Here is a 13,308-nt window from a genome sequence, read left to right as displayed (position 1 = left end):
GGGTTAGGGAGGGGGGAATGAGAGTGTGGGGGCCAGAGATGTGCTCAGAGGGGTTACGGAGGGGGGAATGAGAGTGTGGGGGCCAGAGATGTGCTCAGAGGGGTTACGGAGGGGGGAATGAGAGTGTGGGGGCCAGAGATGTGCTCAGAGGGGTTAGGGAGGGGGAGAATGAGAGTGTGGGGGGCCAGAGATGTGCTCGGAGGGGTTAGGGAGGGGGAGAATGAGAGTGTGGGGGGCCAGAGATGTGCTCGGAGGGGTTAGGGAGGGGGGAATGAGAGTGTGGGGGGCCAGAGATGTGCTCAGAGGGGTTAGGGAGGGGGGAATGAGAGTGTGGGGGCCAGAGATGTGCTCAGAGGGGTTAGGGAGGGGGGGAATGAGAGTGTGAGGGCCAGAGATGTGCTCGGAGGGGGGTGGGGAGAGGGATATGAGTATGTAAGGACATTAACTGCTATAAAAAAAATAAAATGTTTCAATCTCATGTGTTTTGGGCTTGTTTTTTTGGAAAAAAGTGCTTGTTCTTTCATGAAAACCTGGCAACAGTGCAGCCTCTCAGAGAGACTGGGGAGCAGGGGGAGGGGAAACAGGGAAAAAGAAAGAAGGAGGGGAGAGCAGGGAGGTGGGAGAAGGAAAGAGGGAAAAGGGAAGGATTCTGGGGACAGAGTAGGGTGAGGAGGCGCAGGAGGGAGGGAGACTGGGAAGGATCAGGGAGAGGGTAAGGAAGAGAGAGGATGTGAGAGAGAGCCCCCTCTGACTGCTGCCCTCTGCCTCCCCCGCCCAGCACTGACAGCAGGAGCTGAGGCTGCACACAAGGCTGCAGGATTCAGGATCAGCTGGGACTGCGCTCTCAGGAATATTGGGACTGGCAGACTGGGAGCTCAGATTCATACATTATACCTGGAAGGAGAGCATCAGCTGATGAGGAAGGAAGCAATCCTGGAGCTAGGACCTGCCCTCAGGATGATGTGGTATCCTCTAGCACTGAGAATAGTTCTCCAGGAGCAGGGACCCAGGAGGGAAGACTGGGAGCTCAGATTCATACATTATACCTGGAAGGAGAGCATCAGCTTGATGAGGAAGGAAGCAATCCTGGAGCTAGGACCTGCCCTCAGGATGATGTGGTATCCTCTAGCACTGAGAATAGTTCTCCAGGAGCAGGGACCCAGGAGGGAAGACTGGGAGCTCAGATTCATACATTATACCTGGAAGGAGAGCATCAGCTTGATGAGGAAGGAAGCAATCCTGGAGCTAGGCCCTGCCCTCAGGATGATGTGGTATCCTCTAGCACTGAGAATAGTTCTCCAGGAGCACGGGCCCAGGAGGGAAGACTGGGAGCTCAGATTTATACTTTATACATTGAGCAGGAGATACTCTGTGTAATCTAATTGTATAAAGAAAAAACAGCAGCAGCAAAATATATGCTATCCTGCCACCAGAACAGAAATGAAACCTGACTAGGGACAATATGCAACATAAGAACATAAAAATTGCCACACTGGGTCTGCCTGAGGGTGCATCAAGCCCAGTATCCTGCTTCCATTAGTGGTCAATCCAGGTCACAAGTACCTGGCAAGATCCCAACCAGTAAATAGTTCCCGTGCTGCTATCACACATTGAGAAGCAGTGGCTGTTCTCTAAGTATACTTGGTTAATAACAATTTCTGGACTTTTTCTCCAGGAGCTTGTCTAAACCTTTTTTAAACCTCGCTATGCTAATTTTTTTAACCACATTCTCTGGCAATGAATTCCACAGCTCAATTGTGCATTAAGTGAAAAAGAATTTTCTCCTATTTGTTTTGAATGTGCTACTTACTAACTGCATGGAGTGTGCCCTTATCTTTGTAAAACACTGCTTTACATTTATCTGTTCTAGTCAGCTCATGATTTTATCCCCTCGCACCTGTCTCTTCTCCAAGTTGATCAGTCCTAACCTCTTTAGCCTTTCCTCATAGGGGAGCCATTCCTTCCACTTTATCATTTTTTTTTACCTTTTCCAATATAACTATATCATTTTTGAGATACGGCAAGCAGAACTGCACACAGTGCTCACTAGAGATGTGAATCGTGTGCCAGATTGTCTTAACGATCAGGTTCGGCTGGGGGGGTGGGGAAATCTGATCGTTAAGATATGCGACATGGTAGGAGCACTGGATGGCCGGTGCCATCACCGGCCATCCAGTGCTCCTACCATGTGACAGGGGCTGGCCAATGGCACGGATACCCTGTCACATGGTAAGGGCAAAGGTGCATCGGTGCCATTTTATTTTAGCGCAGCTGATGCCTGGGAACGGGAAATCGTCCCCTGAGGCCCCCCTGGACCACCAGGTAATGTTAAAAGGTTTTGGGGGGGTCGGGAGGGTGGGGGGTTCGATTTAAAGGGTCGGGTGGGGTTTTATTTTTATCGGGACATCGGCGCCATTTTAATTAGTGGCAGCCAAAATGGCGCCGATGGCCCAAGAGCGGGAGATCGCGCCGGGACCCACCCCCCCCATTGGACCACCAGGTAATTTAACATTTTTGGGGGGGGGGGGGGTCGGGAGGGTAAGGAATTGGTTTTAAAGGGTCGGGGTGGGTTTAGGGGTTGTTTTGGTGTGCTGGTTTTCCTGCCCTCCCCCAAATAATTCCCGTGCCCTATTTAACGATTTAGGACGATTTTTGACGATAAATCGGGGGCATTTGTATTGTATCGTGCACTCTGACGATTTAGGACGATTTTAAAATTATCTGATGATAATTTTAATCGTTCAAAAACGATTCACATCCCTAGTGCTCACCACGGAGCAATACAGAGGCATTATTAATTCTACATTTTATTCTCCAGTGCTTTCCTAACAATTCCTAGCACTCTGTTTGATTTTTTGACTGCTGCCACCACACACTGAGCCAAGGATTTCAAAGTATTGTCCACTATAATACCCAGAACATTTTGTTGGTTGGATACACCTTATATATGGAAGCTAACATCATGCAGCTACAGTGTGGGTTACTTTTCCCCATGGGCGTGACTTGGTTCATGTCCACATTAAATTTCATCAGTCATTTGGTGCCTTCCAGTCTCACAAGGTCCTCCTATACTTTTTTATGATCTGCTTGTGATTTAACAACTTGGAATAATTGAGTGTTGTCTACAAATTTGATGACTTCACACTCATTGTTCCCATTTCCAGGTCATTTATAAATATATTGAAAAGGAATGGTCACAGAACAGATCCCTGGGGCTCTTCACTATTCACCTATGTCCTCCCCGTTTCCTGTCTTTTACACAGTTTGCAATCCACAACAGGACATTACCTCGTATCCCATGACTGTACAGTTTTCTCTCACTGGCACTTCTCAATCCATATACACTACATCCATCAGCTCACCATGTTGGCTGTGTCCCATTAAACCATGTTTTCCCGTCAATAGCAGGGCTGAATTAGCCATGCTGTCATGGGATCTGTCAATCAGGCCCAGGAGGCGGAGTTTGTCAAAGCAGAGAACAGAGCTTTGCTCTCTGCGGCTGCGCGTGTGTTCCCGCGCAGGAAAGTAACGGAATCTCCTCAGTCTGTTTTTTCCGCGAACGGGAACGCACGCAGAACTGTTCTTTTCCTCAGCGTTAACATAATAAACATGTCAAAATCGGGGTTTAAACCCTATCATTGCGGCAAAGTAATGTCGGTCACGGACGGCCATGACCGATGTTACCGATGCCTAGGACCAGATCACAATCGGGAAGATTGTGAATTTTGCTCAAGGATGTCACCCAGAGCACTGAAGCAAAGGGCCTACAGGCTTCAGGAACTTTTTGCCTCACCGGAACCATTGGAGGCTCATTCATCGCCTGGCCCGCCGATTTTATCGGTTCCCTCGAAAAAGAGAGCATCTTCGTGGGATCCTCAATCCTCCACTCTTGGAGGTAAGGAGGTGTCAAACCAACAAAGGCCAATGGATTTTTAAAAGTCCACAGAGCCAGAAGCACCGCAGCAGGACACATTGGCGCCAAAAACCTCGGCGCCTACACCTTCTGCGCCTAAGGCGCCTTATGCGCATAAAAAAGTATCGGCGCATAACACTTCGGCACCTAGAGAGGGATCAGCGCACAAAATTTCTATGTGCATGGCGCCGAAGACACTTGTGCGCACGATGCCGAAGAACCCTGCGCGCACGGCGCAGAAGAATGCTGCGCGCAGGGCACCAAAGACATCGGCGCGCAAGGCGCTGAAGACATCGGAGCGCACAACCAAGGGATACGCTGCGTGCACGGCGCCGTCGACATCTGCACATATGGCGCCAATTGTGTCTATGTGAACGGCACCGAAGACATCGGTGCCAATAACCCTTGCGCGCACGGAAACAGAAAGATATGCGCACATGTCTACATCTGCGCATAAATCTAAATCCGTGCATAAAAGACTTGAGCACTCATCTCATGTATTACAGCAGGGGTCGGGAACCCATGGCTCGCGAGCCAGATATGGCTCTTTTGAGGGCTGCATCTGGCTCGCAGACAAGTGTCACCACACTTTCCCGCTGACCCAGCTGCTCCCCGGTCATCCTCCGCCCGGGCTTAAAATGCTGTCAGCCCGGGCGGAACGCGGCAGGACAGCTGGAGTCAGCGGCACCGCGTGCTCTCTTCTTCCCGCCGCCCGGAAGAGGAAGTGGAGAGTATCGGGTGCGTGCGCAGCAAGAAGAGGGCCACGCTAGTGCGCTCGGCATCGGCCCGAAGAAAAGAAGACTGCAGCGCGGCTCGGAGGAAATGAAGAGGTTCAACCGCGGCCGATGGGACTCCGCCTCCGCGAGGGCTGAAAATGAAGAGGTTAGTTGGGAGGAGGCTGCTGCTGCTGCGAGTTCCCGGGGTGGGGGAGATCTCTCTCCCCATATTTCCTTATACCCAAGAAGTTGGGTGGCCTTCGTTCCATACTAGGCCTAAGGGAATTGAACAAATTTCTCACCAAGGAGAAATTCAAAATGGTATCATTGAAATCAATCCTACCTCTGATTCAAACCAACAATTGGATGTGTTCCATCGACCTGAAGGATGCTTACACCCACATTCCAATCCATCCATCCTCGTGGCGTTACCTATGCTTTCGCTACAGGCATCAACACTACCAGTACAAAGTTCTCCCCTTTGGATTATCGGCTGCACCCAGGGTGTTCACCAAATGCATGGTGGTGGTGGTGGCTCATCTCAGACAACAAGATATAACCATCTTTCCATATCTGGACGATTGGCTCATAATCACCCCAACTCCAACATCTTAGTAGATCACCTCCATTGGGTGATACAATGCTTACAGGAATTAGGGTTAGTGATCAATTTTCAGAAATCACACCTACAACCAACACAGCAGTTACAGTTCATAGGAGCATGCCTGGACACTACTTGCAACCAGGCATACCTACCAGGCGACAGAATATCACACTTCCGTCACATTCTACATACCTTGAACCATACTCGGAGACCTTCAGCAAGACAGGTTTTGGTAGTCCTGGGCCACATGGCGGCAGCGATTTTCACGGTTCCCAACACCAGGCTACACATGAGAAGCCTGCAATGGGGACTAAAACGCCAATGGAAACAACATTCACAGCCATTGACACAGAAGGTATCGTTGACCGCCGAAATGAAAAAATATATAACATGGTGGCTCCTAGACTCCACCCTGTCCAAAGGAGCATTGTTCAGTTCCCCTCCTCACAACGCAGTCTTAACCACAGATGCGTCTCACAAGGGCTGAGGTGCACACCTCGAGATTTATGAAACACAAGGGTTATGGACAATCTCAGAACAAAACTTGCAAATAAATTTATTGGAACTCAGGGTGATTTGAAATGCGTTACGCGTGTTCCAGGACCACCTGAAAGGATGCAGGGTAATGATCTACACGGACAATCAAGTGGCGATGTTTTACATCAACAAACAAGGAGGGTCCGGTTCATGGTCCCTTTGCAAGGAGACCCTAATAATCTTCGAACACGCTCACCGGAATTCCATACATCTCCAAGCAACTTATCTACCAGGAGTTGCAAACACAAGAGCGGACAGGCTAAGCCGCATCTTTCATTCTCACGAATGGGCACTCAATATAGAAATAGCCCAAGACATATTCTCGCAGTGGGGGACACCTTCGATGGATCTCTTTGCAACAGAGATCAATGCTCAAGTTCCCAAATTCTGCTCGATAAGACCAAGCCAATTCAAGATCGCTCAAGATGTCTTCCTCATTCCGTGGACGACAGGCCTCCTGTACGCCTTTCCTCCCATACCACTCATAACAAGGACAATTCAAAAGTGCATAGCGGACAAAGCTCAACTGATACTCATAGCCCCGGCCTGGCCGAGGCAACCATGGTACAGTTTCCTTCTCCAGCTATCCATCATGGATCCCATTCGATTACCGAATCGCGAATCGCCAAAATCTTCTCTGCCAAGATCAAGGGATGCTTCTACACCTGCTACACTCATCTCTCCACTTGACAGCATAGAGATTGAGAGGCTCCTGTTATTGAACAGGGAGTTTCCACTTCAGCACAATTCATTTTGTTAGAATCCAGGAAACTCTCAACGAGAAAAAATTATAGCTATAAATGGAAACGTTTCTCTACATGGTGCACTTCCAAAGCTGTACCACCACTGGACTGCTCACCTGAGTTGCTCATTGATTATCTTCATACACTATATACAGCTGGTTTAGCAACATCATCCATCAGAGTTCATCTCAGTGCCTTAGGCGCCTATCATAGACCAGTTAACAATATTCCTATATCCAATCACCCATTACTGTCTCGTTTCATCAAGGGGTTAACGCACATTCGTCCTCCGGTATCTAAACCTCCAGTTCCATGGAACCTCAACATAGTTCTAGAACAGCTCATGCTGTCCCCATTTGAACCCATGGACTCGGCACACATTAAATACCTCACATGGAAAGTGGTATTCTTGGTTGCAGTAACATCAGCACGAAGAGTTAGTGAGTTGCAGGCCTTGGTCCATTATCCTCCATATTTGCAATTTCACCCATCCTTCCTACCAAAAGTGGTTTTCCAATTCTATCTCAATCAGACCATGGAATTACCCACCTTTTTTCCCTAAACCTCATGCAAATGATAGGGAAAAACTACTGCACACACTAGATTTTAAGAGCTTTAGCACACTACAAAGAAAGGACAAACTCGGACTTCCGTGTTTCTCAACTCTTTGTCTCCTTTGACCCAAAGTCACCTGGATCACCAGTGGCTAAATGCACCATCTCCAGTTGGATAACACAGTGCATCAAATTCTACTATGATAAACAGAATTTACAATTACATTCTACTCCTAAAGCTCACCAAGTCAGGGCAGTAGCAGCCTCCTTGGCACACCTGAAGAATGTGCAACCAATAGACATTTGCAAGGCAGCTACATGGTCATCGCTTCATACCTTCACATCTCATTACTGCCTTGATCAACAAGCAGCCGCTGATGCGAAGATAGGGCAAGCAATACTGCAATCTCTATCCTCCTGTCCACGGTGACTGCCACACTGTCAAAGATCACATACAAACATATATATCATAAACAACGTGATCGGGAGCTTGGGACTCCCATGACAGCATGGCTAATTCAGCTCTGCTATCGACAGGAAAAAACAAGTTTGCTTACCATAAACGATGTTTCTGTAGATAGCAGGATGAATTAGCCATGCTGACCCACCCCCTTCCCTGGCAGTCACCAAGTCTTCGACTACACTAAGGATTAATCACAGACTGAGGAGAATCTGTTACTTTCCTGCACAGGAACACACACGCAGCCGCAGAGAGCAAAGCTCTGATCTCTGCTTTGACAAGCTCCGCCTCCCGGACCTGACTGACAGATCCCATGACAGCATGGCTAATTCATCCTGCTATCTACGGAAACATCGTTTACGGTAAGCAAACTTGCTTTTTTCTATGTTCTGTGATTTTGTTCTTTACAAAACGTTCCATGATTTTTACCAGCACTGAATTCAGACTCACTGGTCTAGAGTTTCCCCAAACACCCCTGGATCCCTTTGTAAAGATTGGGGTTACACTGGCCACCCTCTAATCTTTGTGCACAATGGACAATCTCAATGATAGGTTACAAATTAACAGTATAGATTACAATTTCATTTTTTTAGTTCTTTTGTAACTCTGGGGTGTATTCCAACTGTTCTGGGTGATTTGCTACTCTTTAGTTTGTCAGTCAGCATTATATCTTTCTCTTCAGTAAACACCAAAAGTGCCGCCGAAAGACGACCTTTTCAGGATCTCAAGTGTTAAGATAAGTGCTACCTGGGATCTTTTGCTCCAGTTTTAAATGGTTGGCGATCTGACATCCTCTGTTTGACCTTTAGTGTTTTCACACTTACCTTTTAAAGAAAAGCTTTTCAAAAAAATTAAAAAAATTACAATAATAATAAAAAGTATTTTTGAGGGATCAATTAAAAATTAAATGGGGATGGTGGTGCTCATGATTAAACCAAAAAAATTGATCAAGGCGCTAATGGTTAGTCGTCCTTGAGTTTTATGAAGCATCACTACACACCTATAACAATTTTTTTTAAGAAAAAGCATAGATAAAAATTGAAATAAAAATAACACACATTCAAGAACTGGGTTGCACATGTAAGTGTGAGTTACATAGGTCAATTGAACATTTAAAATGGAACAAAAACAAAATTCATATTGTAAAAAGTGAAGGGAAATTTTCAACCAATCACTGCCTGGCACCAGATACACCTGTCCTCTGTCTACTCTGCCACAGCTACCTTATAATGAATCTCTCTGCTATCAGCAGAGGCCCCAGCCTAAGAACTGTTGGCCCTGGCACTCAAAACTCAACCAAAGAGGAACATGGGCTGGTAGAGACAAAGCTCCAGCTGGACCTCTGCTTTGTCTGGGTCCACTACTGACAGTGGAGACCTGCAGGGCTCCCCCCTGCAGGTTGCATCACCCCTGCCTCAGCCAAATGGCCACGAATGCAACAGGTTGCTGAGGCAATGGATCCGGAAGACTTGTCATCATTGCAGGCCATCCTGGATCTAGCCCATAGGGTGAAGAATCAGCAAAGTATCCTGGAACTCCTGACTTCCTCCATCGACCAGCTGTCCACTCGCCTGGACATGTCCACTTCGGTGGTGTCACCTCCTACAGCATCAGTACCGCTACATCTCATAGCTTCTAGCCATCCTATAGCACAGCTGCCAGGTGATTTTGCGCAAAATGGCGCCGGCCGTAGACAACACGATTCGACTGCAGGAGGTCGTTCCGGACCCCCAGGGACTTTTGGCAAGTCTTGTGGGGGTCAGGAGGCCCCCCCAAGCTGGCCAAAAGTCCCTGGGGGTCCAGCGGGGGTCCGGGAGTGATCTCCTGCCGTGAATCGTTTTTCCATACGGAAAAACCAAAGGTAGCGCCGGCGCCATTTCTACAAGCACCGGAGGTCCGAGAGTGGAAGATCACAGCGGGACCCTTTCTCTGGACCCCAGGTAATTTAAGGCATTTTGGGGGGGGTTCGGGAGGGTGGGGGATTTATTTTAAAGGGTCGGGGTGGGTTTTAGGGGTTTTTAGTGTGCCGGTTTTTTCGCCCTCCCCCTTCCCCCGATTTACGATTTTTTGACGATAAATCGGGGGAATTGTTATTGTATCGCGGCTCTAACGATTTTTGACGATTTAAAATATATCGGACGATATTTTAAATAGTCAAAAAACGATTCACATCCCTACTGCAAACCTCCAATTTGACTGCCCAGGCTCTCAGGACATCTGCCCTGAGGCAAAAAATGCCCAGGAGCTGCTTCCCTGACCCGAGGAGGCTCTGGGCACTAGGATGCTCCTTCCCCCCCCCCCCCCCCCCACTGCTGAGCACTGCAAGCCTCAGAGAAAAGCCCCTGCAGAAAAAAAAACTGAAGGCAAAAATCCTTTTTTTTTTTTAACTCTGTAAGTAACCAAAAAAAATCCCCACAGGGGTACTTTCCTTTAGGAGGCACTGGAGGAGGGTTTTGGGGCATGGAGGGAACCAGTCCCCTGGCTCTCCAACTCCCCAGAATCCGTGCGCTCTACAGCCCTGCTCTACCCAAGGGATGGCCCGCGATCGGAACCTCATACCTCGGGGAGCCCTGCTAAACTCAGTCCAGAGCTGCAGGATGCACAAGCACCATCTGCTGGAGACAGAGAAATACTGAGGAGCTGCAGGTGGCACTAGTGGTATTTATAGCAGTGCCTGGAAGTTTTTTTCTCTGCCTCCATCTGCTAGTGGGAGTGCGTAACCCACTGGTCTGGACTGATCTGGGTATGTTCAGGAATGGAGAAATTACTTACCTGATAATTTTGTTTTCCTTAGTGTAGACAGATGGACTCAGGACCAATGGGTATAGTGTACTCCTGATAGCAGTTGGAGACGGATCAGATTTCAATCTGACGTCAGCCCCTAGTACATATACCCCTGCAGGAAGTGCAGCTCTTCAGTATTCTCCTCGAAAAGCATTGTGGATATATATGTGACTGACTAATTGGATTAACTTGAATAACTTCATAAATTGGTTAAACGTTATAACTGGATTAACTTGATTAACTTGGGCTGGTCGAATTGACTATAGCTGGAGACCGCCAATGTCCTTAACCGGTAAGCGTCGACACCCGGTAGGGTGGGTGCACTAGGTGAATGAAAGCATGGCTTACCCTTTAATCATTAGAAATTCCATGCGTAATGGCAGCCAAGGATGGGATGCTGAGTCCATCTGTCTACACTAAGGAAAACAAAATTATCAGGTAAGTAATTTCTCCATTTCCTAGCGTGTAGCAGATGGACTCAGGACCAATGGGATGTATAAAAGCTACTCCTGAACCGGGTGGGAGGCTGCCCGTGACCCACTTAGTACTGCCCTTGCAAATGCCATGTCCTCCCGAGCCTGAACATCCAGGTGGTAAAATCTGGAAAAGGTATGGGGGGAGGACCATGTCGCCGCCTTGCAAATCTCGGTGGGTGACAGCATTCTGGTTTCTGCCCAGTATACTGCCTGGGCTCTGGTAGAATGGGCCTTGACCTGTAGAAGCGGTGGTTTGCCTGCTGCTACGTAGGATGCCTTGATGACTTCCTTGATCCAGCGGGCTATGGTTGCCCGCGAGGCCGCTTCTCCTTGTCTCTTCACGCTGTGCAGGACGAAAAGGTGGTCCGTTTTTCGTACGGTTTCCGAGGTTTCCAGTTATCTGGATAGAAGTCTGCCGATGTTGAGGTGACGTAGACTTCGAGCTTCTTCTGTATTCTTCACGTCATCCGGCGATGGTAGCGAGATGGTTTGGTTCAGGTGGAAGTGAGATACCACTTTGGGAAGAAACGAAGGGACTGTGCGTAGCTATATGGCCCTCGGGGTGAGCCTGAGGAATGGCTCACGGCAGGATAGCGCTTGTAGTTCTGAAATGCGGCGGGCTGAGCAAACTGCCAGCAGGAAGACTGTCTTTAAAGTTAACAGGCGGAGGGAGAGACCTCGGAGGGGTCTGAAGGAGGTTCCTGCTAGGAAATCCAGGACCAGGTTGAGATTCCACAGAGGTACTGGCCACTTTAGTGGCAGGCGAATCTTCTTGACTCTTTTCAGGAAACATGCCACGTCCGGGTGAGAAGCTATGCTGTCGCCCCCACTCTTGGGGCCGTAGCATGACAATGCGGCCACCTGTACCTTGACAGAGTTGAGGGACAGCCCCTTCTCTAGCCCATTCTGTAAGAATTCCAGGATCACGGGAACTTTAGTTGAGCATGGCTTGATGTCTTGGTCTTCGCACCAGGCTTCAAAAGCCCTCCAAATCCTTATGCACGTTATAGATGTGGAGAACTTGCGGGCTCGGAGTAGGGTGTCGATTACAGCCCCCGAGTATCCGCTCTTTCTCAGGTGAGCCCTCTCAAGGGCCAGGCCAGAAGAGAGAATTGAGCTGGATCCTCGTGGAGGATCAGTCCTTGTTGGAGCAGGTCTCTGTATGGAGGTAGTGGTAGGGGGATCCCTGCCAATAGTCTTCTCATGTCAGTGTACCACGGTCTTCTTAGCCATTCCGGGGCCACCAGAAGACCTAGGCCCCTATGTAGCTGTATCTTGTAAATGATTGCGCCGAGTAGAGCCACGGTGGGAAAGCATATAGAAGGGTTCCCTGTGGCCAGGTCTGTACCAGGGCATCGATCCCCTGGGACTGAGGTTCCCGCCTGTGGCTGAAGTATCTGGGTACTTGGGCGTTGGACCGGTTTGCCAGAAGGTCCATGTCTGGTGTCCTCCACCGGTTCACTATCATTTGCAAGGCCGCGGACGACAGCTTCCATTCTCCTGGGTCTAGACTTTCTCTGCTGAGGTAGTCCGCCGTGATGTTGTCTTTCCCGGCGATGTGGACGGCCGAGATCTCTTGGAGGTTTACTTCCCCCCACGTCATTAGGGGGTCTATTTCCAGAGACACTTGTTGGCTTCTGGTTCCCCCCCTGTCGGTTGATGTAGGCCACTGTTGTAGCGTTGTCCGACATTACTCTGACCTCTTTGTCTCGAAGTCTGTGAGCGAACCGCAGACAAGCTAGTCTGACAGCCCACGCTTCTAGGCGGTTGATGTTCCATCCCGCCTCTTCTGCGTTCCATTGCCCTTGGGCAGTTAACTCCTCGCAGTGTGCTCCCCATCCTCGTAGACTGGCATCTGTGGTGAGTAGGGTCCAGGTTGGGGAGGATAGTCTTGATCCCCGACTCATGTGGCTGGCCTGCAGCCACCACCGTAGTTGGGTCCAAACACTGTCCGGGAGTGATAGACGTACGGTGTAGTTCTGGGATCGTGGGTTCCACCGTGATAGCAGCGAGCGCTGCAGGGGCCTCATGTGGGCTCGCGCCCATGGAACCACTTCCAGTGTGGACGCCATCAGCCCGAGGACTTGCAGGTAGTCCCATGCTGTGGGACGAGGGTCGTTCAGCAAGGTTTGCAACCGGTTCCACAGTTTTGATCTCCTTGTAGGGGTCAGGCTGACCTTGTCTTCTTTGATGTCGAATCGGACTCCTAGGTATTCCAACGACTGTGAGGGATGTAGGAAACTTTTGTTTGTGTTGACCACCCATTCTAGGCTCTCCAGTAGAGTTATGACTCTGCTGGTTGCTTGGTGGCTTTCCTCTGGTAACTTTGCCCTGATCAGCCAATCGTCTAGGTAAGGGTGTACGAGGATTCCTTCCTTCCTCAGTGTTACCACCACCACTACTATTACCTTGGTGAACATCCGGGTTGCTGTGGCTAACCCGAAGGGTAGTGCCCGGAACTGGTAGTGATGGTCCAGGACTTTGAAGCGTAGGTAGCGCTGGTGTTCCTGATGAATTGGGA

Source organism: Rhinatrema bivittatum, chromosome 2, assembly GCF_901001135.1.
Source record: "Rhinatrema bivittatum chromosome 2, aRhiBiv1.1, whole genome shotgun sequence".
Classification (NCBI taxonomy): Eukaryota; Metazoa; Chordata; class Amphibia; order Gymnophiona; family Rhinatrematidae; genus Rhinatrema; species Rhinatrema bivittatum.
The sequence above is the reverse complement of the archived record's forward strand: the minus strand, read 5'-3'. Positions refer to the sequence as shown.